Source organism: Tiliqua scincoides, chromosome 7, assembly GCF_035046505.1.
Source record: "Tiliqua scincoides isolate rTilSci1 chromosome 7, rTilSci1.hap2, whole genome shotgun sequence".
Classification (NCBI taxonomy): domain Eukaryota; kingdom Metazoa; phylum Chordata; class Lepidosauria; order Squamata; family Scincidae; genus Tiliqua; species Tiliqua scincoides.
The window spans coordinates 52,496,920-52,522,909 of record NC_089827.1 but is presented as its reverse complement, the minus strand read 5'-3'; the positions used below and the strand labels follow the sequence as shown (position 1 = coordinate 52,522,909).

The window sequence follows — 25,990 nt, the reverse complement described above, 5'->3', positions numbered from 1 at the left end:
AGGGCTGAAGAAACCTGAGGACATGTATATGCCTGGCAGTGGATCTTTTACCAAGACAACCCAGCACACTATTCAAAGCAGACAGCTGACACCTAGAGGTACTGGTACTTAACCCCTTAGAGAAGGTGCCCATTCCTCAGATTCTTATTTCTTGCCCACACCAAGCTAGTAAATGGCAGTGAATATTGCTGATTACCTTATTGGTCAAGATCCTCCTGGATTATAGTGAATGACATGACCTCAATCAAGTACCCCCCCTGTCTATTTAACCACTGCCTTTCAGTCTCCAGGCTGCTACCCTGAACATCTGTGTCTAGGTGTGACATGCTGGATCCTAGGATAGAAAATCCTCCATAACACGTTTCAGTGATCTCTCACAGACTAAATCTGAGAACCACAGATAGTGGTTTTTCTCTAGTTAAAAATGAGCAACTAGCATCTGAAAACACTCTGGTCAAACTAAATAAGAATATTGTGTGGGTGTTTTCATATTTTGAGTTTGCCCAGCTCTAGAGCAGATGAAGGATGCAAAGGGAGAGCATCCATTATTGTTAATCAAACTTCAGGCTGTAAGCATTGCAGAATACTCAGCATTGCAGATACCCAGGTTTTAAAAAGTTGCATTCCTTTGAAGAATGTTTATTTTGTATATGATGAGCTTCTAGTTGGGTGCTTTTCAAATCCTTGTTGATAGTGGAAGTCTTTCCCTGAATCTTTTATTGAGGCTCTTTTTCAACTATGCTAAGTTGAATGTTGGACAGTTCAGTAGACCTGCTTTTGCAACAGTCTTGCAGCTGAAATGTCAGAACAGAAAATTCTCTATTTTCCTTTGTGCTGAACTGAGTGGCTTTTATTCATCTGTCATCAAAATGTGGAATGTGGAAAAGTGGAAAATGTAGGAGTGCTGGAGAAGGAAGCGCTTCTGATTGTCCTTTGTTTAATGTGACCTTTTAAAAATCATTTTAATGTCATTGAATTTTAAAAGGAAGTTTCTTTAAAATGTCCAGATCTGTTACTTTTTCATTTGGGGTTGTTATGAACATGATCTGTCCTCTAGATCTGTTCTCAATCCCGTGTGATTAAAAATAAGGTTTTTATTGTAAAAGGAATTGTATTGTAAAAGGAATTGTATTGCAGAGAGAAGGCAAGTAGAAAATAAAATGATAGAAACGAAAATGTAGAAGGCTGTTACACCAAAGCCTCTTTAGTTTACAATCCACTGTACAGTTATGTTTTGAGGAAGTAATAAAAAAAAATTAAAAGTTGGTTGTGCTATATCACTTGGACATTTAATGAATTATATACATAGTGCACCAACACTTGAGAATCTCTACAGTGCAGACACAGAAGTTCAAAATACAGCTTTCAGTTTTAAAGTGTCCTTCAGTCCTACTCTACCAGTTGTAGCACCACACTTGCTCCACTGAAATGAGTAACATCTGCTTCTGAGTAAACATGCATAAGATTAGGGCTGAGGGTATAAGAATCTTTCTGACAATCTATTAAGAATGGAAAAATTTAGAAATCACTGTGGGATATTTGTAACAACCTCTCAATTTAAAAAAAATCTTATTTGCATATACCAATTTATCTCTGTGTGTGTCTGTCTGTCTGCCTGCCTGCCTACCTGTGTTCACACTCATATGTATGAATGTTCAGGAATGTAAATACATTCCACTCTATACTTCAGCATGATTTCCTTTGCTTAGTCACATTTGTATCTAATAAATGCGAACTCAGTGAATAAGATTATTTTCCTTTTGTTTTCTATGCAAGAAACACTGTTGGATTTGTGATGCTGCACCCCTAAGGAGCTGGCCACATGCTGACCTACCTCTGCTCAGTGTGTTACATTTATGGTGCTACATAAAAATGATTTTATAACACCATGTTCTCTGCATGTAAAATTTGGGAAAAATTAGACTCCTTGCTGATTCCATAGAAGTTGAGGAGTTCTGTCATAAGCTTCAGCCAGAATAAGGTTGGACTTGGAATATGTAATCTTTTTTCAAGAAAATGAGTTAGATCAATAGCAATACATGAGCATTACATAATGCTAAACAATTAAAAAAAATCTATGGTTTCATAATACCATATCATACATAATACACAATACATATACAGTCTCAGGGCTTGGGCTTATGTGATCATTCCTCCTCTGTACACATGGGGAGAGGAAAGCTATTTCTGTTCCTGGATTAAAACAAACTGGAACTTGTGGTTGCATTTTGTTGCACAATCTCAGGTAATCCTAGTTTAAGGGCAAAAGAAGAGTCCAGCTGGATCAGGCCAAAGACCCATCTAGTCCACCTTTCTGTACCTCACAGTGGCCCACCAGATGCCCCACAGAGCACTTTTATCTGTTTTTGTGCTTGCTTTGTGGAAATGGTTGTGAATATGGGTCCTGAAGAAGATGCAAAAGCTCATGGAAAAAGTGGGAAAGCAGGTGAAATGAAAGAGTTGGTCAGCTTGAGGTACTAAAGCGTATGGAAGGTGGTGAAAGACAAAAAGACATTATCTCTTGCCTAGGCTTATCAAAATCCACAGTGAACACAATCTGTGTATCAAGAGAACAAATTAAAGCAAGAGCTCAAAATAATGGTTGGTGGTGATAAGCTTACCAAAGTTTAAGAGACATAAAATTTACAAAAAGCATGAAAAGCGTTTCACCCCAGAGCATTGAAAGCCATTTTGAAGCACACTTTACCTGTTGTTTAGTGGTCTAATAAAAAGGCTTGGGTCACTCATTATACATTCATTGTTAGAGTATTCATTTCCAGTGAGTAAGATAGGTTTACTGCTTAAGGCTGCACTCCTATCCATACCTATCTGGGAGTAAGCCCTATTGCCAGTAATGGAACTGACTTCTAAATAGTCATGCCTAGGATTGGGCTCCAAGTCTTGCTGAACACAGTGGGCTTACTTCTGAGTCAAGGCAAATAGCACCTCTATTCAGTGATTCTAGAAATAATTATTTTTGCCTTTTTGTAAAAGAACTTTTGTGCCATAAATAACCTTGACAGCAAGGTTATTCTTGTGTTTGACAATGCTCCCAGCCACCCTACTCAAGTTGAGGATTATGATAATGTTCATATGATATTCTTGCCTCCCAATGCCATATCTTTGCTACACCCCATGGATCAAGGCGTCATCAGCACTTTCAAGGCATAGTATTTGCAACAAATATTATATTGTGAGTTGAATTAATACTGATGCAAACATAACTGTGGACATACGGAAAAATTTTTATGATTTTAAGCAGAGTACTGAAATGATTGCTACCACTTAGTCCATGGTTTCTAAGCAGACCATGAGCTCTGCTTGGAAGAGTGTATGCCCAAAACATGTCCACAATCTCAAGAGATTTGAAGATTATCTCAAATGTGTTCATAAGGAAATGGTACGTGTGGCAGGGAAGGCAGAAACAGGTTAACAAGGCTTAATTAGAGTCCATAATTGTCAATATTGTAACTCACCCTATTGAAAGATAAATCTTGACTGTTGGAATGCATATTGGAACAAAATTCAATAGGACCTCTGAGAAGATAGTTGTAGGAGTGTGCTGAACAAAGCCCTTCACGTTAATTTTCTTGATGTTTCCCTTTCAACAACCCAGTACAATAAATATTATCCCAACAATACCACTGGGGAATTGAGAGTGAGACGGAGTTGCCAGCCTAACAGTGCAATTCTATTTGTGTCTACTCAGAGCTCCAGGGAGTGTAATGGGGCTTACTTTCACATAGGTATGTCTAGCATTGCATCCTTATACCATCTAGAAAGTTGATAGCAGTAGTGAGGTTTAAACAAGGGAAGTCCTTTTTTGCAGCTTAGGTCAAGTGTACCTTTCCTAAAATAATATTGTTATTTTATTTAAACAGCCAGTGGAAAAGAAATATCAACCAGCAATATTTTTTGTGCCAGCATCTTTGATTAACTTTGCAGTTGCTTGTACTTTATTACATTGCTTTCTTTTGTCCCACCCACCTTACTTTTCAGTGTCCTCACCACTGGAGCCAATCCTCTGTTATACTGAGAGCGCAATCCAGAGCCAGTGCTGGAGTCAGCGCATGACCCCTGCACCATCCCAAGAGTGTCATGAACATGCCATAAAGCATGTTTGCAACTGGAGCTGGCTGGGACAACATAGAGGCCCATGCTGGCTCCTGGACCAGGCACAGAGGAGGTACATTTGCACTGGCCGAGGCAGGCCAGTGCAGATTACACAGGGCAACACACATTTTGCTTCCTTAAATGTTACACCAATTCCTGGGTATATTTGGGATGCCGATTCTAAAAATGGCATCCATTTTGCCCTATCACATCTAGTTTTGGATATATAGTATAGCCTCATTAGTGAATGGTTCAAGCAGCTTCCTCATGAGGAAGCCAACACTATGGCTTCCTCATGAGGAAGCTGCTTGAACCATTCACTAATGAGGCTAGACTATATCTCCAAAACTAGACATGATAGGGCAAAACGGATGCCATTTTTTGAATCAGCACCCCAAATTCATTTCAAACCACCATAAAGTTTAAGAAAAACTTTTCTGACCCTCAGTTTTGTAGGCCTTTGTTATGGGTGGCAGGAGGGTGAAAGGTGGGGAGGAGGTCAGGACACTGGGTGGATTGGGCTCTGGAGGGGGTAGGACCAGCCGCGGCACCACAGGCCAAATCCTAGCCCGTCTCCCAGCCACCTGGCTTTACACCAGGCTGCTTGGATTTGCACTAGTGATTTTGCTTGTGCAGAGCCACTCCATAGGGGTGGCTGGGGCATAACACAGGGTAAGGGGAAAAAAACATCCCTTTTTTTCAACTTTTGCTCCAGCTGACACCTACCTTGCACTGGGTATAGCGTAGGTTGATAAACCTGCCTGTTCCAGCGCAAGTTAAGTTGGGGCTGTGAAGTTCCCTCCAGCACTCCACAGTTTGTTATAGTAGCAGGAATAGTCTACAACTAAGATCGGGTATAGGCCTTTTTCCTTTTGCAGAATAATTGTTCCATTTGCCTTGTCCAAAAATGTTGGAGATACTCAGTGCTGAAGTTTGTGACAACAAAAGTCTTGTATCCAGTCAATCTGAATTATATTTAAGACAGAACATGTTCTGACCTTAATTTTTGTTCTTGGTCTTTAAAAAAATATCTTATCAGCCTTTTATATCAGAAGTATAAAAACACTGAGAAAATAAGCTGTTTGCATCACAGTGGCAAAATGATTTTTGCTGCCTTGTTTGAAGGTGGTTTTGTGCATCTGCTAGAAGCCAATCAGTCGTGGCAGTTTTTGTTCCTGGGAGAGAGAAAAGGAGCTCATTCATGAGTTGCTTGTCTCCCCTCACAAGTGAAGATAAATGTCATAACAGAGATCAGCCATCATGTATTCTAAATGTGCAGTTATTTTGCATTTTCTTTTTCCCATTCTGTGGGACTTAAGCGCTTTAACAGCAGGTGCAGTGAATGAAAAATCCTGGGAAGGCGAAGGGAGTATAGATAGCACCAAGCACTGGGAATCTATTAATAACCTGTTTGTCTGCTGTGTCGTCATTGAAATAACACAGGTGTATGTTAACTAAACCAACGTGACTATATCCAGTTTGCATTATGCATTTGCAATATATTACGAAGGGAGAGGTAATGTTGTTTGAGAGATCTATCACTGTGTTTCTGAGGACCAGTTTGGACGTTTCATTATTAACGGTAACAGAAGATGAGTGAATAATTCATGCTGCTTTCCTATTGATATTACACATCCAAATCTTTCAGGTCTTGTTTATGGTCAGGGCTATGTACAGCAGAGTTCTTTGCAGGATATATATTTGTACATAAATGAAATTCAAATAATACGGATGGGTTAGCAGGTGAAATGAGCACCATGATTCCAAGGGAGCACAGAAAGCCACAGAATATGGTGTTGTCTATAAGATTCATATTGTTTTGATTTTCAACTTTCTTTTATGTGTTTTTTTTTCTTAAAAGCAAGTTGCTGGCTTTCATGGCTCAAAAATAGTTTGTGTGTGTGTGTGTGTGTGTGTGTGTGTGTGTGTGTGTGTTAGAAAAGGTTTGTTACATTTGTGTCTCACCTTTACATGAGCATCCCCAGGTGGCCGAACATCCGGGCATGAACCCAGTCTTAAACCTTCTTATTTTCAGCAACGTGGGTATATCGTGAGCCTTCAGACCCAAATGTATGAGATCTTGGACAAAATAAGTTGCAAAATAAGATTTCTAGCAATAAAGCATGAGCTTTTAGTGGTCTGCCTCCAGCAATACCAGAGTAAATTACTTCAAACAACAAAAAGAATATGCAAAGTGAGAGGATATTGTACACTGTGTAAATCTTATGTAATTAAGGGCGCAATCCTAACCCCTTGTCAGTGCTTTCCAGCCCTGACATAACGGCAATGCAGCTCTGAGGCAAGGGAGCAAACATTCCCTTACTTTGAGGAGGCCTCCATGAGTGACACCCAACTGCTGGATGCAGCACATGTCCCATTGGCACTGCTATGCCATTGCTGGAAAGCGCTGACATAAGGGGTTAGGATTGTTCCCTTAAGTTCAAACCATTTGGTTTGGTTCAACTTTAGCTAGGCTCCAATGTTTCTGAAGTGACTGAAGAAACCCTAAAAGGTAATTCTGGAATTATGTGTGCTAAAGATGATTTCACTACCTCTCAATTATCTCTCAATTTTGTTGTCTCCTGTAAAGCAACAGAAGTATGACCATATGTTGGTCTTCAGGTGTAAACCTAAAAGCTGGAGCTACTGTTGCCCAACTGCCAAAATTCAGGTGAATTGATGTGTAAAACTGTCTAGTGTTCATATGCCTCAGCACAGAGGCATGTATTGCAAAAATGCGATGCATTTTCCTTTAATGGGTGGTGGGGGGGATTTGTTGGTGTTTTAAAAGCAGCAGCTGTGCCCAAGTCTGGTAGCAGGTGTATTGGTGCTTGGGGGAAATACTCCAATGCTTTTGCTCCATTGGCCGAACCTGGTTCTGTGGTCTGGTGGTACCTCTTCATGTATCTCACCTGGCCTTTTGGAGCATTTATGTTCCAAAGTAATCTAATGTATGCACATAATATAAATATAGTTATACATCTGCATAAGCATTCATTTAAATTTCCATAGCTATTCCAGACAGCCATCCTCTGCTGGGGTGTCCCTTGCATCTCTTGGGATATACATACTTCTAGTGTTTGCTGGTAGTCACTGTTTGTTTGCTGAAGCCATCATGTGCACACTGTTTGGTTTTATCTGCATTGCTTACAGCATGGGTGGCCAACTCCCAGCACACCATATGCCACTTCTTATGTAGAGAATCTTGAATGTGCCACTCCACCTTAATGTCGCATTTAGCAATTACCATGAGAGCTAAACAGAGCCTCCAAGTTCAAGGGCAGTATTGAGAGCCAGGAGATGTAGAGCAGGAAGCAAAGGACTTCTGTTGCCTATTTGGGATTTTCCAAAGACACCTGGCTGATTGCTAATGGTGCCAGGAAGGTGGCCTGCATGAATCTTTAGTCTGGTCCAGCAGATCTTGCTCCAAGGTCCATATACTGTGCATTCACTGCCCTTCAGTACAGCTCATCCTCCCTCTACCTGCCCACCTTCTCATCCTCAAAGATGATCTTAGCTATGATCTCTTTGTGGATGATTTTCCTGAAGATGGCTGGGCCACCTGGGCTTTGCCAATCTCATTGACCATCTCTGTGCTGCCCCACTTGGCCCCCGCTGCCTTCTACAGCCTGCTCTTCACCACTCCACAGATACCAACTTTCTTGGGTAAGCAAGTGACTCACCAGTTAGTGGAATGCAGTTCACTAGCATCTGCCCTATTGACACTTTCTCCTATCCATCATTCTTTTCCTTCCTTTCTCCCCATTTTCCAAACAGAGCAAATCAAACGGAGTAGCCATGTCCACCCTGGGAGTGCCCACTGCAGCATTAGAAACTTGGGGGCATGCTGGGTAAGGAGTAGCAAAGAAATCAAGCAAACTGTAAACTGCTACGGTGCTTTATTTGTTAATACTTAAATGTTTTTCAAAAACATATGGTGACTTTGTGTGTGCCATTTAGAAAGCGTGAGCATGCATGCCACAGGTTGGCCACCCCAGCTTACAATTACATTTGGTCTACAAGTTCTTCCAGTGTTTGCAGATCAGTATTAGATTTTGTGCATTGGGTGTAATTTGATTTCCATCCTTCTCAGCCAGAGGTGCCAAACTTTTAAGACCAGCAGGTAAAATGCGGCCTGCGGATGCTCTTTATCTGACCCTCAGGCTCTCCAAGCACTGCACACCTGAGCTGTGCTGAGGTGTCACTGCTGAAAGAGCAGCCCATGTGATAACTGGGCTCTCCTCTATCTTGAAAATGTGATCAATCTTTGTGTATTTTCTCTTCTGTCATTTGCAGCTAATGAGTTCCTAAGTGAGAAAAGAAGTGGCTATTTCTGGTCATGACATGCTTAATTTTTCGAATGGGATAGGGCAGTGGTACTCAAACTTTTCCGGCCAGTGGCTCCCTTGACCCCCGTGGCTGTTGGCCATGACTCCCCATCATGTTTCTGACTGCTGGAAGTGACATCATTAAACAGGAAGTGGCCAGAAATATTAACTATATTAATATTAATTATATTAATCATGTCATTAACTAAATGCAGATCTTAAAAATATATTATTAATACATAGCAATATACATGCTTTATAAATGATCAGCTGTTGATCACTGTTGGAGACAGGATGCTGGAGTAGGTAGATTTTGTCTGGTCCAGGAGGACTCTTTTTTTTAAACTTTGTAAGCATACCAATAGAATTGTTTTATCAAATGAACTTTGTGAACAACCAGTCTGACCAACATTACACACACACACCCCGTGGACCCCAATCCAACTAGTCATTTCTTCCATTCTCCTTGGATAGGATTGAACCCTTTATTACTCGTAATTTAATGAAATGAAATTTTTCCAGCAGCTGGTGGGGAAAACAAAAATAGACCATGAAAATATATCAGAGCTGATAAGGGTTTGGTGAGGAAGCTGCTTTGTCTCCTATACTAGGAGATGCACAGCTCAAGCCTATGCATGTCTACTCAGAAGTAAGTCCCATTAGAGTCAATGGGGCTTACTCCCAGGAAAGTGTGGATAGGACTGGGCTGGCAATCACTTCATCAATGGCTGATAAGTATTCCCTTCAAACAGCAAGATTCATCTCTTTAAAAATACAGCCTTTCCTCTTCAGTCAAACAACAAGATTAATAAATCACTTTAAAAACCATACCCTTTTTCTGCTCCTGGCCAAGTAAAGTGTGTGCTTCTCTCTCCCCTCCCCCTTTGCCAGCTGCATGGAAGCAACTTTAAGAGTCCTGATGACTGGTAAAATATGAAGTGTTTTATTTGGGGAGGGGGAGGAAAGCAGGAAGGTTTGGAGATTGAAAGGGGGGAGTGGAAGAGGGAGGGGGTTGAAAAGAGAGATTTCACTTTGATGAGAAGCGATCCCAGGCTGGGAACTAGGAACCAACCAGACAAGGATCAGCGAGGGTTAAGGACTGCAAGCTGAGCATGCTCGGTACTTGCCAGATGGGGGTTGGAGTCAACATGCAGCGAACACAGAAGGCGGCAGCCTCGGAGTGGAGGGAGAAGAGGGTGGGGCGGCAGCAGCCACTCTCGCAGCTGAGCAACTCCCCTTTCTTCTGCTTTAAAAAAAAGTGCAGACGATGGGCTCGTATTCTGCCCAGGGGTGTAACTGTATCACTGCGAGAGGACATCCCAAGCCTCCCCTTTGAGTTCCTGGCGCCTCCCTAAAGAGCCGCGCCTCACAGTTTGAATAACACTGGGATAGGGAGTCTTTTGGTACAGGGAGTCATGTAATTTTTTTTATTTTTATCTCTTAACAGCTTTGTGAACATCTTTGTTGAAAAGTGGTATATAAATATTCTTGATGATAATGATAAAGACATCGCTTCTGACCCTCAGCAGGCATTATGAATGCTGTTCAACCTGCTGTATGAAATGGGTCTGACACCCCTATTCTGAGCCTTAAACACACACACACACACACACACACACACACACACACACACACACAGAATCAAGCAACAATTAAATATTTGTATTTGCGTAGATAGGCATTACTCTTGCTTGCCTAGGAACATTTTTGTTTGCTCATTTCTCATCATGGTAATAACTCTGGCGCCTCTAATTAATATATGCCACTACGGAAGTATAATATAGGCCCAGACTCATTTGCTGTCTTAAGTTAGACCTATTCTTAGTTGTATCTGGAATGCTGAATCAAAAAATGACATCGGTTTTGCCCAGTTGGCTCTAGTTTTGGGGTTGACATCAAGGCTTCTTTACGAGGAAGGCATATAAAGTGGCTATGCTATACCCCCCAAACGAGAGCCAATCAGGCAAAACTGATGTCATTTTTTGTTTCAGCAACCCCAAAATGTCCTAAGTTCATTCAAACATCCTTGGCAACAAAAGAAGGTGGTTTTGTGTGTTTTGTTTTGGGTAGGCCTGTGTAATTTAACATAAATGCAAACCTGCTGGGAAATAAAGTGGAGTGGGGAAATGAAAAGGTGGAATGGATAAGGACATGCTTGCTCTTCCCTGTGGTTAATGAACTCAGTATGACATTATTTGACTTTGGTTTGGATTGGTTCTGTGCTACTCTGAAACAGGAAGCTGTTTGTAGCGCAGTGACTTTTCTACATCATCCTCCCTTGACAAGGTGTAAGCAATGATAGATAAAAAGCTGCTGATCTGCAAGCCTCTCAAATGAGCCCTGGCCCACTGCACACATCAGAAGAGCTTATGATGTCAATTGTTGGCATGAAGATCAAATTAAATATATGCAGGCATATTATTATATCTTTGAAATACGTACTTTGTGTCACAGGGCTGACACTCACTGAACCCAGACCCAGGGCACAGCAAGTCCCAGGAGTGCACGTGTTGGGTTTGCTCTGGGACACATCTGTCCACAAAGATAGTCTTTCCACATAGGTAGACCACCACCCCTTTTACCTGCAAGCCCTCCAGTCAAGGAGAAACTGAAGACCTATAGATATCCCCAGTCCTAAATAGCTCAAATTACAATGCTCCCCCCCCCCCCAAGGGTAAAGTACTCAAAAGTCTGTAATGTGGCTGGAATGGCCAAGACTGAATTTAGGTGAATCCATTCCTTCTCTTAGACACACAGCCGTAGATTTGTATAAGTCTATACAATAATGTATTATAGAATATAGAGGTATTTAAATAAAGTTGCAACAAGCAATAAACAGCATTTTCAACAATTAAGTTAAAGTTCTAAATCTTACTGATAGTCTTGAGGATAAGCGAAGTATCAACCTTGCCATCCATAGTACCACCAACAGCAGTACTGGCAGGAATCAATTGAAGGATGGTCAATTGATGGTCAACTGCAGACGCGTGTGGCCTCTGGGGACCAAGTGCCTCGGGAACTAAGTGCCAGGTAAGGCACAAGAGTTTAGCATATGGGCGAGGAGAAGGCAAGGAGACCTCTGAGTTTTGGAGAAGGAGAGGAGGAGGAGCAGGAGGAGGAGGTAAGTGAACTCATTCTAACGCTTTGTCTTTCTAACTCCCTGTCTTCTAACCTTAACCTTACCTTTAAAGCAACCTTAAATCAAAATTGAAAGTTAGCACCTAAGGGAGGTACATAGGGCTACTCGTGAGTAAGAGCAGAGTCCTACTCGTGAGTAAGAGCCCAAGGGTCAGGCATTTAAATCAAAGTTGAAAGTTAGCTGCACCTAAGGTAGCACTTAATCGAAGGAAGGGAGGAGGATAAAGTGGAAAGCAGGTTTTTCTACTTGTTTAAATTAAACCTATACTTAACCCAGGTTAAACCTAATCTAAGTTAGAACATAACCTAAACAGGTCAGTAAATTGGGACACAGGATCTAGAGAGCAATAAATAATTAAACAAACCCAAATAAAAACTAGCTTGAGGTTACAAAAACAGTCCAGCCTAAGAGAACAGAACTAGGAGGGAAAGGACCCAGGAAGGGCCAATTCCCAACCCATTAAGAGCCCCATTAGGCTAATCCAAGCAGTCCATTCAGGAGCCTGCAGAGTAGGTCACGCCCATCAGCAGCCATTTGCCTTCCTGAGCTTTTGTAAACTCACCTGGGAAGGCCAGCCCCCTTTCAATCAGGAAGGAAGGAGGGGGGAGGAGCCAGCCAGGAGTATAAAGCTAGGCGGGCCATCGCGTGAGGCTCTCTGCAGACGCGTGTGGCCTCTGGGAACCCAGTGCCTCGGGAACTAAGTGCCAGGTAAGGCACAAGAGTTTAGCATCTGGGCAAGTTCAGCAGCAGGGCGAGGAGGCCAGGGCCCCATACACTGCCCTTCCTCTTCCCTAGAGAAAAGGGCTGCTATCCAGTGTACGGTTTTTAAAAGGACCCCTAAATAAAACAACAACAACAACAAAAAAGCTATGCAGTCAGACAGCCAGCAGCAGGGTGGGGGCTATCCAGTGTTCTGCATCGAGTGCCACATGTATGATTATATGCCTCTGGGGCATAAGTCATGGGTGTGTCCTCGGTGCAAGGAGCTCCAGGCTCTCAGGGAACGCGTCCGCTCCCTTGAAGCCTTGGTGGCCGACCTGGAGAAGCGCAGGCAGCCAGAGGAGGACCGTGGGGAGACTTCTGGGGACGATCAGGCTTCGTCCCAACCTCAGGCGTGCAGCTCCTTGGCTGCCCGGGTGGGAAGTCTCGGGACTGGAGGACGTCATCCTGGAGAGGAGGGAAACAATCCCCTAGGGGGGATCCCTTCTCCAGGGGATGGGCCCGTATCCGAGCGCACTCGGGATACTCCTCGGCGGGAGGGGGGTCGGGGGCTTCTTGTAGTGGGGGATTCGATTATTAGAAATATAGAGAGGGGGGTTTGCGACGGATGTGAGGACCGCATGGTGACTTGCCTGCCTGGTGCGAAGGTTGCGGACATCACTTCTCGTCTAGACAGGCTAGTAGACAGTGCTGGGGGAGAGGTAGCGGCTGTGGTGCATGTCGGCACCAACGACGTGGGCAAGTGTAGCTGGGAGGTCCTGGAGGCCAAATTTAGGCTTTTAGGCAGGAAGCTGAAAGCCAGGACCTCAAAGGTAGCGTTCTCTGAAGTGCTACCTGTTCCACGCGCAGGGCCAGCTAGGCAGGCGGAGATCAGGGGTCTCAATGCGTGGATGAGACGGTGGTGTAGGGAGGAGGGGTTTAGATTCGTTAGGCACTGGGGAACTTTTTGGGACAAGCGGGGCCTGTACAAGAGGGACGGGCTCCATTTGAACCAGAATGGAACCAGACTGCTGGCGCATAACATTAAAAAGGTGGCAGAGCAGCTTTTAAACTGATCCCTGGGGGAAGGCCGACAGGAGCCAAGGGGCATCCGGTTCGGGACTCCTCATTCCTATGGGATGAGGATGGGGAGGTTAGAGAACAACAAGACAAAGGCAGGGTAGGAGAAGAAATTGGGAAAGGTAGGGTGATGGGATGTGATAGACGGTTTGGCACAATGAGAGGATGCGGGGACAAAGGAGCGAATAAGCAGCCCATCCTGGGGCATTCCGTGTATAAATGCTTTTATGCGAATGCCCGAAGTCTACGAGCAAAGGTGGGAGAACTGGAATGTCTGGTGACAAGGGAAAATATTGACATAGTGGGCATAACGGAAACCTGGTGGAATGCGGAGAATCAGTTGGATACCGCAATCCTGGGCTATAAACTCTACAGGAGGGACAGGCAGGGGCGTGTTGGAGGTGGGGTGGCCCTTTATGTTAAGGAAGGGATAGAATCCAGCAAAGTAGAGATTGAAGGTGGGTCTGACTCCACCATAGAATCTCTGTGGGTTAAATTACCAGGCTTGTGCAGCAATGTAATACTGGGGGCGTGCTATCGTCCTCCAGACCAGAAATCTGATGGGGACCTTGAAATGAGGAAACAGATCAGGGAGGTGACAAGGAAGGACAGGGTTGTAATCATGGGGGACTTCAATTATCCTCATACTGACTGGGTCAATTTGTGTTCTGGTTACGATAAGGAAACCGGATTTCTTGACGTGCTAAATGACTGTGGCTTAGATCAGCTAGTCACGGAGCCCACCAGAGGACAGGTGACTCTGGGTTTAATTTTGTGCGGTACACAGGACCTGGTTAGAGATGTAAACGTTACTGAGCCATTGGGGAACAGTGATCATGCTGCGATCCGTTTTGACGTGCACGTTGGGGGAAGAATACCAGGCAAATCTCTAACAAAAACCCTTGACTTCCGACGGGCGGACTTCCCTCAAATGAGGAGGCTGGTTAGAAGGAGGTTGAAAGGGAGGGTAAAAAGAGTCCAGTCTCTCCAGAGTGCATGGAGGCTGCTTAAAACAACAGTAATAGAGGCCCAGCAGAGGTGTATACCGCAAAGAAAGAAGGGTTCCACTAAATCCAGGAGAGTGCCCGCATGGCTAACCAGCCAAGTTAGAGAGGCTGTGAAGGGCAAGGAAGCTTCCTTCCGTAAATGGAAGTCTTGTCCTAATGAAGAGAATAAAAAGGAACATAAACTGTGGCAAAAGAAATGTAAGAAGGTGATAGGGGAGGCCAAGCGAGACTATGAGGAACGCATGGCCAGCAACATTAAGGGGAATAATAAAAGCTTCTTCAAATATGTTAGAAGCAGGAAACCCGCCAGAGAAGCGGTTGGCCCTCTGGATGGTGAGGGAGGGAAAGGGGAGATAAAAGGAGACTTAGAGATGGCAGAGAAATTAAATGAGTTCCTTGCATCTGTCTTCACGGCAGAAGACCTCAGGCAGATACTGCTGCCCGAACGGCCCCTCCTAACCGAGGAGTTAAGTCAGATAGAGGTTAAAAGAGAAGATGTTTCAGACCTCATTGATAAATTAAAGATCAATAAGTCACCGGGCCCTGATGGCATCCACCCAAGGGTTATTAAGGAATTGAAGAATGAAGTTGCAGATCTCTTGACTAAGGTATGCAACTTGTCCCTCAAAACGGCCATGGTACCAGAAGATTGGAGGATAGCAAATGTCACGCCTATTTTTAAAAAGGGAAAGAGGGGGGACCCGGGAAACTATAGGCCGGTCAGCCTAACATCCATACCGGGTAAGATGGTGGAATGCCTCATCAAAGATAGGATCTCAAAACACATAGATGAACAGGCCTTGCTGAGGGAGAGTCAGCATGGCTTCTGTAAGGGTAAGTCTTGCCTCACAAACCTTATAGAATTCTTTGAAAAGGTCAACAGGCATGTGGATGCGGGAGAACCCGTGGACATTATATATCTGGACTTTCAGAAGGCGTTTGACACGGTCCCTCACCAAAGGCTACTGAAAAAACTCCACAGTCAGGGAATTAGAGGACAGGTCCTCTCGTGGATTGAGAACTGGTTGGAGGCCAGGAAGCAGAGAGTGGGTGTCAATGGGCAATTTTCACAATGGAGAGAGGTGAAAAGCGGTGTGCCCCAAGGATCTGTCCTGGGACCGGTGCTTTTCAACCTCTTCATAAATGACCTGGAGACAGGGTTGAGCAGTGAAGTGGCTAAGTTTGCAGACGACCCCAAACTTTTCTGAGTGGTAAAGACCAGAAGTGATTGTGAAGAGCTCCAGAAGGATCTCTCCAGACTGGCAGAATGGGCAGCAAAATGGCAGATGCGCTTCAATGTCAGTAAGTGTAAAGTCATGCACATTGGGGCAAAAAATCAAAACTTTAGATATAGGCTGATGGGTTCTGAGCTGTCTGTGACAGATCAGGAGAGAGATCTTGGGGTGGTGGTGGACAGGTCGATGAAAGTGTCGACCCAATGTGCGGTGGCAGTGAAGAAGGCCAATTCTATGCTTGGGATCATTAGGAAGGGTATTGAGAACAAAACGGCTAGTATTATAATGCCGTTGTACAAATCGATGGTAAGGCCACACCTGGAGTATTGTGTCCAGTTCTGGTCGCCGCATCTCAAAAAAGATATAGTGGAAATGGAAAAGGTGCAAAAGAGAGCGACTAAGATGATTACGGGGCTGGGGCACCTTCCTTATGAGGAAAGGCTATGGCGTTTGGGCCTCTTCAGCCTAGAAAAGAGACGCTTGAGGGGGGACATGATTGAGACATACAAAATTATGCAGGGGATGGACAGAGTGGATAGAGAGATGCTCTTTACACTCTCACATAATACCAGAACCAGGGGACATCCACTAAAATTGAGTGTTGGGCGGGTTAGGACAAACAAAAGAAAATATTTCTTTACTCAGCGCGTGGTCGGTCTGTGGAACTCCTTGCCACAGGATGTGGTGCTGGCGTCTAGCCTAGACGCCTTTAAAAGGGGATTGGACGAGTTTCTGGAGGAAAAATCCATTATGGGGTACAAGCCATGATGTGTATGCGCAACCTCCTGATTTTAGGAATGGGTTAAGTCAGAATGCCAGATGTAGGGGAGAGCACGAGGATGAGGTCTCTTGTTATCTGGTGTGCTCCCTGGGGCATTTGGTGGGCCGCTGTGAGATACAGGAAGCTGGACTAGATGGGCCTATGGCCTGATCCAGTGGGGCTGTTCTTATGTTCTTATGTTCTTATATGGTCCCTAAAAGAACCTAGCAACTGGACTTTATACTTGTGGGACTACCTTCCTGTGCTGTCTGATCTGGACCATAGGTTACCCAAACCTGGAAGGTCAGAGCATGGACATCACTGGCTGATTCAGCCTCACTTACCACCTCCCAACTGGCGAATCTCAGCTGTCGTCAGTTCTCTGATTAGCACCTGGCTGCTCTCAGCCTTGGAATGAGGATACTACAGTGCCCAGCCTGGGAATCAACTGATAAGCCCTTCTTCCTAGCATAGGAAGGCACAGTGTCACCCTGCAACTCAAAATGGCTCTTATCCAGGAGCTCAGAACAAAATGGATTTTTAGCCTTCTTTATACTTTGGCTTTTGGATGAGATTAAACACACACCACACAGGCAGAAATCTTTCTAATATTTATGATGGGGTAGGTGAATGGGTAGATGGGTATCTTCTCTCAAGAATATTTGCCAACAAACTGCACACTTTAATCTGCATGCTTTAATTTGCATGTGAACAGAAGATTTTCTGTATCTGCACATGCTTGTGGGTGTATAGCTGAGTTTGCTGAATGTTCAACTGCTTTTCTGTTACTGCTGGAAGGGACATGCAAAGCACACCCTGTCACCGTTGTCCTCACAAACTGAAACAGCATAATCAAATTCCAGCCTCCATAGTTGCGTCAGCAGGGGAAAAAGTCCTTAACGTAGGCAACTATTGCTCAGAAGTTTAACTCGGTAATTAGCGGCTGGAGTATTCTGCTGATGAGCAGCTGAGACTATTCATCAGCAGGAGAATCTGAATTAACCACAACTGGGTGCTGAGTTAGACTTTTTTGTCCATTGATGTTTACTGTGCCAGCGCATAGTCCTTCTAGTGTATCTGAGGCATGCTTTTTTGTAATTGCGACAGACCTTAGCTCTGAACAGTATTAAAACATATATTTTGTTGAACTCTTCTGTCAATGGGGATCTGCCTTGTTTTTCAGTCTGTAGTCTTTGTGATGACAGCAGGGAGTATCTAGAACCAGTATAAGGGCGATTATACCACACTTTTGTGTTAGCAAATGCTTGCTTTTGGCATCAAAATGAATGGCATATGAAGCTCTGCTCGAAGATGAAACACCTGGTTGTGAGCTTCGTTGTAGTCATGAGCTCATCATAGGTAACCATTTTTTTTTTAAAGTTGGCAATTCTATATGCATATGTGGGAGTAAGCACTCTTGAACACAGCTGAACTTGCTTCTAAATAAATGTGCAAACGATTGGGCCACTAATCTTGAAGAAGTGCAGACATACTCCACTTTTTTGACGGGTTAGGGGCTAAAGCGCTGTCAAAATCAGCAATCATTGAAATTTGGAACCTTTTTTTACCTTGCAAATGCATTTTGGCCACCCAAAAACATAGATAACAGAATACAGTATTTGTGAATGTGTGCGACAGCTAAATAGCACAAATATAAGACTCGCTGCACATAATTTCTAAGAGGTGCACCACGAACAATTTCCATACAGTACACAGTCTGAATGAAAAGATGGCGCCAAGTCGATTAAGAGAAGAAGAAGCATGTGGTCGCAGAAGTATGTGGAAGGTTGTGAAAACATGATGAAAATAGGTTGAAAGAGCAGATCACAGGTGAGATATATGGGTTCTGGTTATAATTGAAAAGGGTCAAAAGAGTGTCCACAGAAAAGTGCGGGACACCTGAATTTGCATCAAATTGAATTATCCATTCAGTCATGTCTGACCTGGCGATTCCATTTATATATAAGCAAGCTATATGTGGTTTGTTGGACTGAGTTTTAATATGAGCATTTTTGTGATTGGAAATCTCCATTCCGTCAACTAAAGTCTGGTTCAAGTGCATGAAGAGAGAGCCTCTTTGGCTGAAGCCATACTCTCTCCTTGAACTTCCTAAACTTTTGTTCTTCTTGTGAGACCTTTGGCTTAGAGAGGCAGATGCATCTTCTATATGATTTCTCTTTATAGATTAGAAGTGCACAGAGGCAGGCCTGGGGGCTGGAACTGACCCACAAGAGAGTCTAATCTTGCTCTCTCACTACTCCCTGTCCATAACTAGATTTTCGGTTCTCAGACGCTTTTCCCATGCGTACCCCACTCACACACACACACACTCGCTGTGCTGCCCATCCATTTGCAGCGGTTCATCCCCATGTGCAGCATTTGGTGTACAGACAAACACCAACCCACTTTGCCCATCATGTTGAAACCGAGCCCGAGCAACTGTTTGTCCTGCTTGGGAAATGTAAATGGTTGGCAACCTTCAGTCTCGAAAGACTATGGTATAAGCCTACAGCACCTGGTATTCCCAGGCGGTCTCCCATCCAAGTACTAACCAGTCCTGACTCTGCTTAGCTTCCGAGATCAGATGAGATTCGGCATGTGCAGGGTAACAGTTGCTGTGCAGTTTTGAAAAAACTGGCTTTAAACAAGAGAGAACTAGAAAGGAAAATTTTCTGTATTCCCCCCAGAACTTCTCCCATTCAGAAATGAGGTCCAAAAGAAAAAAGTGGACAGTGAATGCCATATGTTCAAAAAAAGAGAAAGAAATATAAGTTTCAGTGTTCTGTTATAGAAGTACCTACTACAGTTTTAATAGTCCTGTGAATCAGGCAGTAAATTGGGATTCTGCTGCAAGCTTAGATGTGTTCTGGCTGCTGCACATTGTCTCATGTATTTAGAAAGTTCTAACTGTGCCTGGAAGGGGCCTTTCATTCTCTGTTCCCCCAGTTCCCATCCTAGAAAGTGCTATCTGTGGTCTACTGTGCAGAATAACCCTCCATCTTTGCAGTAGCAGAGCTTTGAGAAAATAACAATTCATCAAGAGCACAGATGGTTGATTTAGAACCTAATAGGTATTAACACACTATTTCCCCCCAAGTTTCACTCCTGATATTGATAATGTGTTATCTTTGCCAAGGCTCCCCTCCTGATAACATGTTATCTTTTTCAGGCCAAGGCCCTGATAAAATCTTGTTTTTCACTCAGTGCTTAACCTGATAAAATGCCGTTTCCTTTTTATGCTCCGCTCCTAGCCAAAGGAGGGGGGAGGGAGTGAATGTTTCTTTTTAAGGAGTTCTCTTGCTAGTGGAGTTGTGCATTTCTCTAAGTCATGAAAATGGGGTTGCAGAAGAGAGGTAAGGGACAGAAGATAAGAAAAAGGACAGTAGCTGCATTGAAGACAGAGAAAGTAAAGGGTACAGATTGTGCCTCGTTCTGCAACCCCTAGTGAATTAAAAAAAAATAAGTGGATACCAAATCAGTGGAAAAATAGCTTTAAAGATCTGCTTACATTTTTTTTTTTTTGCTCTTCTGTTGTTGCTTCAGAATGCACTGATATAGACCAGGGGTGTCCAAACTTTTTGGCAGGAGGGCCACATTATCTCTCTGACACTGTGTCGGGTGCCGGGGAAAAAGTTAATTTACATTTCAAATTTGAATATATTTACATAAATGAATACATTAGAGATGGAACATATGAACAAATGAAGGTCATGCAATAGCTCATGGCCTATAAAAGGACTTGCACAAATCAAGGCCGGCCTTTGCTTTGCTGCCACTGCTGCATCACAGATGTGAAACAGCAAGCAGTGGAGGGAGCCCTCGTCCCACAGCTCACGCGAGTGGTTGAACAGTTGGCCATCACGCTGAGAGCAGTTGCGTTGGGCCAGCACAGGCTCCAGCAAATCTCTGAAGGGTCAGAGCTCATTGGAGACTGGGGGCTCTCAGCGGGCCAGATTAGGAGTCCTCAAGGGCCGCAAGTGACCCCAGGGCTGGGGATTGGATACCCTGATATAAACTCTATGCTGCATTCTACCACTAGGTGGGGTGAATAATGGAATTTGAATATCCATGGATCTTGGTATCCATAGTGAGTCCTGGAATGGATCCCCCACAGATAATGAGGGCCCACTGTACTGGTTAGTCTTTCAGATGCCCCAAGATTGCTTGTTGTTGAGGTTCAAACTAGATGTTACATAGGAATATACCTTGAAAATAAAGCAACAGCAGCTCTTCCTGAGTTTTCAAATCACTTGGGAAGATGGGACAGTGGGAAGAGTACCCCACAAAACTAAAGTGAGCCAGTTCAGACCCTCGGCCAGTAGACATTAAACCCACCAAGATCTTGACTGGGGGCTGGAAAAAAGTCTCTACCTATTTCCTCTCTCCCTAGAGCAGTGATTTTCTACCTTTTTCAACTCACGGCACACTGACAAGGCACTAAAATTGTCAAGGCACACCATCAGGTTTTTGACAATTGACAAGGCACACCATGCTGGCAGTGGGGGCTCACATCTCCCATTGGCCCAATTAATAGATGACTTTCCCCCAAATTCCTGTGGCACACCTGTGGACCACTCACGGCACACCAGTGTGCCATGGCACAGTGGTTGAAAATGGCTGCCCTAGAGCCTTGCTACTCCCCTCCAGGTATCCTGCCACCACTAGTGGGGGGCCCACCCCATAGCTGGTAAACCTAGGATTTTACCTTTAACTGCTCTATTTAGGCTTGAGAAGCTGTTTTGGCTCATGTAAACCTTTTTTCTTTGCTCTGCCACTCTAGAAAACCCCATGTGGGACACCATGACAGTGGGGTTTGCACCGTAAGAGCTGTGTCTCCTCAGTCTTCCCAGTGGAGTATGAACACATCAGAGTAGGGGGATGTTATCCTTCTTGGGGGGGGGGAGCAGTCATGGAGATCTCCTTGAGATAAGGAAAATTTTGTTCTCTTACCTTGGGCTAAGCCTCCACTTCCCTAGTGGGTCTCCTCAGATCTGTACCAGCCATTTTCCTGGTGAAGAATTAAGCAGATTAAGATAGAGTGGAGAGGAGAGAGAATGTGGATAGGATCCTGGTACTTGTTGGTACCACTGGGATCCATCCTGTCTCTCCCTTGTTCTGCCTCCTGCCTGCTCTCTTCTTGCCCCAACACTACCCCATTCCTCCCACTTCTTGTTCTGTTCCTCCTGCTGACTGGGAACACCAGTAGTATGGTGGCCTGTGTGTGCAGCCGCCAGACATGGGCACTGGTACCTTCATTGTGTACACTGACAGCATACATTTACTGAACTGGACCAGCACTTCTGCCCATGGAATGCTTACTTAGGTTTGGGCCCATGGAATGCTTACTTAGGTAGTTTGTGTACATAACTAACCATAATGGATCATGTGTAATGATCCATTAACTAGTTAAATATGAATTACTTAAAGCTGTTTTTGTCCCAGGGAGCTGAAAATTGTTAACTGGCTAATGAATAGAGGAGATAATGGTCAAGATTCTGATCCTTTTATAAGGCAAGACCATTTGACCATTGGTTTCAGGAGATCTGTATTTTGTGACCCTGTGTTGTCTATGCGTGTGCATGTCAGCCTAAGTGATTCTTAGTATGTTGACAAATGTGACAATGGCACTCATCAAGTCATAGAGCAATATGGTAACTTTTACATTGGGTTGACCTTGGAGAATTAGAGCTAAATGGTTCATATTCAAGATACCAGTTCAATAACACATGATGCTTAAACTCTCTTTGGCTTCCACGGAACCCATGTGTGTTTGTTCGTTGTTCTTTTTTCAGACCAGAGCACTTACTTAATTGCTTTGCTGAACGGGGGTTTGACTTTGTAACAGCCAAAAATAGTCTTTGGTTTGTTGGTGTGAGATGTGCTTTTAATCCAGTTTCGAGTGGCAGCAAAGAATCTTTATGCTTACGGGACGGACACCTTGGTGCTGCTGTTGGCACTTCAGTTTTGATCGATAGAAGGAAACTTGAGCCCACATGACTGGAAAGGCACGACCTACAAAATCTTGTTGAGGTGCTGTTTTTTTTTCATTTCTGAGGCGTTCAGTTATTCTCCTCAACTTACGTCCGTAATCATGCAAGTGTTTTAAGAGATTCACTTCTCTCAGAATTAAAGGGTGCCTTGTTTATGGTGCAGATATCTCAGGAAAATTGCTCAGCTCTATTCAGCAGTCCTATAAGCTGCTGTCAAAACATCTCATCAGGCAACATTCTCTAATTCCAGTCGATGTCACCTCTGAGTGACTGACTTATGGTAGGACACAAGAGTATAGCAATTCTCAGTAGGTAAGGGAATGAGATTCTTAGCATGCCCTGTGATTGCTGTGTGAGGGCAGAGACATTAAAACACCAAATGGTTATCGAAAACAACCATCTTCCCAGAAGCTTACATCTGCTTTGGCAGTTTTTAAAGCCAAGAGTTCATAGGAAGCGAAATGACAGCCAGCAAAATCTGAATCGATAGAGCTATGAACCTATATAGTGCATTTACCTTCAGCTCAGCGCCTTCACTACCGTACTGCTAAGTATTTCATTTTAGAGCTCATGCAGTTCTGGTCTTCAAGGCTGTTTAAAATACATGAATTGTGTGTGTGTGTGTGTGTGTGTGTGTGTGTGTGTGTGTGTGTGTGTGAGAGAGAGAGAGAGAGAGAGAGAGAGAGAGAGAGAGAAATACATGAGAAATATACATGCATCAGGAGATCCCTCTCTCACATACGCATAGCCCTTGGACCAGGGCTGCTCAAACTTTAAACTTTAGGGATGCTGGACATTCAGCAAGTGTATAGAAGAGAGAATTTCAGCAGGTGCAGCTTGTCATCTGTGGGATGACAAGTTGCACCTGCTGCAATTCTCTCTTCTATACACTTGTTAAAGGTCCAGCATCCCTAAAGTTGAAAGTTTGAGCACCCCTGCCTTGGACAAAATTGACATTTGTTTGAGAATATTAACCCTAAAATCAAGCAGACACATCTTGAAGTGGAGTAATTGTGCCAGTGACCAGGCATTACCTTGTCTATCTACTGGCTTCAGAACTTCCCACTGTTTGCTTTCCCTCTGTGGTAAGGGTCTTAACAGCTTTACCTTACAGTCAGCTGGAATATGATTCCCCACTGGTTGGTTCCCAAATTACCTAGTGTCATTTCATTCCAGATATTCCTCTTTTTTGCAGCTTCCTTTAGCCCTTTTCTACAGTGGAGTGACAGACCCATGAGATTCTGGTGTTGCTTCTTGTGCTGCTCTGCTAGGTTGCTGTGTCCAGGCTGGCAGGCAAAATATTTCACCTTGCATGTTTCATGCTCAGCCCAACATTCTAGCTCTAGGAACTGACAGCAGATCTAGGAAGGATATGCAGCTTCAACCTCAAAGGCCTATTTTTTTTTTTGTTCAGTCCTTGCTTAGAATAAATCAAGTGTCTGAAGAATCTGCTTGCCTTAGAACTTGAGTTTCCTGCATATTATTTTTTAACATGCTACAAGGTATTCAGTGGACTCCTTTGGAATCAGCCAGCATGCCAGACTGAAAGTCGTAGTCATGCATATACCTAGCTTACTGTTCTTGTGTGATTATAAATTCCCAGTTGATCCCCCCCTGCCGCCCAAGAGTTCTGTTAAAAGGAAAAACTTGACAGGTTTTGTTTTACCCTTTTGGCTGTCATAACTAACCAACAGTCTGAGAGGCTGAATTTAGCTTGATTTCCCAAGTCAGGAAACTGATCTCCCTGTTCCTTGTTGGCAACCTTCAGTCTTGAAAGACTATGGTATCGCGCTCTGAATGGTGGTTCTGGAACAGCAACTAGTGTGGCTGAAAAGGCCAATTTGGGAGTGACAATCCCTTCTACACTGGGAGCAAGTGCAGTCTGTGGTCTGTCTCCCTGGCTATGGGCCTTCCTTCTTTGCCTCTTTGCCTCGGTCTGTTGGCCAAGTGTCTCTTCAAACTGGGAAAGGCCATGCTGCACAGCCTGCCTCCCTGTTCCTTGTATTTTAGAAAATTCCTACCCTGCCTTATATAAAACACCCTCAACACAATCTAGTCTCAGACTTGGTCTGCCAACCCAGCAGTTTGTAACAAATGCTCATGACTGCTAAAATATTTGGTCATGACTATGCTTTTGACAGGTTTTAACACATTGGTGATGTTATCAGAATTTTTCTTATCAGAATTCCTGTAAAAATGAGGTTTTAATCATTGAATACACATTGGGGTAACTCACAGCGTGAGGATTATAGTAGGCCATGTATAGGAGAAAACAATGGAAATTTGAAATTTATGGAATGTTTTTTCTTTTATTTATCATTTTATTTTTATTGTTATCTGAATTATCGTGATAAGTTGTATGTTTTTCTTAGCTCAGAACCCTTATGTTTTAGTAGAACTCCAGATTTGGTAGTGAGTACAAGCCAAACATTTTCCCAATCTTTATAGTGTGTTACCTGTACTGTCTGTTCCTGCCCACTTTTACCACTGCTGAGAGGCTTCTTGTTGTTGGCATAAATATGATATTGTAAATCGCTGGGGACAATGGGCAGATCTTTAGGATCTGTCTTCTATTGATTCAGACCATTGGCCCCCCTACCTCAGCATCATCAACCCCTGACTGGTAGCACATTTTCAAATAGGAATTTTTTTTCTGCCATAGCTGTAGTTGCCGGGAATTTGAATCAGCATCCTTCTTCATGCAGAGCAAGTGATCTACCCCTGAGCCATGGCTCTTCCTCAGTCTCCCTTTTAATGAGCAAGAAGGGTGTCCTTCAGCACATTGGGGTAGTTGAACCTTAGCTGTAATCTGACATAGTGGGACGGATTGTTGGAGTGCAAATTTCCCAAAGCAAATGAGTGAGAAGTTCTGAGCATAGTTTAAGAACAAAGTGTTTCCTAGAACACTGTGAAGAGCTTGCCTTTATTTCTGGTACGCGGGCTACTTTAATACTCTGTGAAAGGTTCCAAGTCCTCATTTGGTTTGAGCTATTCATTTGAACTCATTAACAGGTGGGACTTTATATTCTCTTCTCAGACTTTTGTGCTGATGATGTTACTCTATCTAATGCACATGCTTGGATGTCCTCCTTTGTGAATATATGGTATTGTTCTTTCTATAAACATTACGGGCAATAGCTCATCTGGAATGGGCGATGAAATTGCCCTCATCTGACTGCATTTCAGCTGCATGGGGAGGGGGTAGAGAAACTTTAGCCATCTTCCACTGTAGTTCCTACTCTAGTTGCACCCCCATATACTATTTTACTGGAGAGGGGGAAGCCCTTTCATTGGCTTTCAATGGAAAGGGTATTTTTTTAAAATGAAAATGGCACTCAGGGTGAGAGGTCTGCGGCTGTGATCAAGGGGGAAACTGAAGTGGAGGTAATGAACTAAAATTCCTGTACTGTCCCACCATCACCACTGTTTTGTATCATACCGGCCACTTTTAAGGAAAAAGCAGAACAGAAGGACCTGTCCCGTCAAATTCCCCTTTCAGTCTGGAGAAACCGTATGCCCACTGTAGCCTAATTAGCTTCCCACATCAAAAAGATAGCCAACCCTAGTTATGTGCAGAGCACTGCTGATCCCCACCACCCGTGCGAAGGCAGTCAGCAGGTAGCTTGCCTGCCCAGGATG

At 43.8% G+C, this 25,990-nt stretch overlaps 1 protein-coding gene across 2 annotated transcripts in view; it reads left to right on the top strand.

The window, feature by feature from the left end:
- The window catches only part of LARGE1 (LARGE xylosyl- and glucuronyltransferase 1), a 389,408-nt gene that overhangs the window by 170,504 nt on the left and 192,914 nt on the right, over window positions 1–25,990 (top strand). The window lies entirely within an intron of this gene.